We start from the raw sequence: 792 nt of genomic DNA on the forward strand, positions 1-792 counted from the left end.
TTTTTTTTTTTTTAAGTAAATCTTTTTTTCCACTGCCGTTGGAACTGGAGAAGTCTTTCCCGTCTGGCTTGCATTTGAAACATTCCAGGAGCCGGGCACAAGGGAAAGCAGCTTTTCAGGCGGGACTAGAAGGGCCTCCAGAAGTCGTTAATTTACCTACTTGTCGTAAGAGAGGTCAAGCATGGATGGGCCCCTTCAGAGGGGAGACACATTCGGTGCTTAGGAACCACAGACATGAGCCGGCGTCAAGGAAAAGTCGCCGGCCTTGCGGCGGGCCCTTTCCTAGAGCGCTCTGGGCTCCTGGGAATCAGGAAGCCCAGAGCTGCTCAAAAGTTCTGCGAACGCTCGCCTCGAGGTTTCCTGCCGCGTGCCATCCGCACGCCTCTCCCTTGGGTACTAAGGGGCGAAGAGCAGCCCCCTCCCCAGAGTCCACGCCCCGCGCCGCTCGATGGCGCTGGAGTCTGCGCCGTCCGCGCCCACGGAGCAGCCCCGAGCGCCCGCACCCTCCGCCTCCGCAGCTGCAGCGGGGCGGCCGGCAGAGGGCGCTGCGGCTGCGGGCGGCGCGGGGCTCGAGGAGCGGGCCGGGAGGAGGCGCCCGGGCTCGGCGTGTGAGTCTCCCTGTGCCCGCGGCCGCGAGAGGGTGCCTGTCGTCGCCGCGGACGGACCTCGCGGGCTCCGAGGCCCCGGGTGCTCTTTGTGCCGGCGAGGCGGGCGGCGCCAAGGCGTCCGTCGGTCCCCGGTCCCGGTCCCCGGCTCGGAGCGGGGCACCGGGTGGGGCTGCGCGGCGGGAGC

This window comes from Octodon degus, unplaced genomic scaffold, assembly GCF_000260255.1.
Source record: "Octodon degus isolate 3935 unplaced genomic scaffold, OctDeg1.0 scaffold00038, whole genome shotgun sequence".
Taxonomy (NCBI): domain Eukaryota; kingdom Metazoa; phylum Chordata; class Mammalia; order Rodentia; family Octodontidae; genus Octodon; species Octodon degus.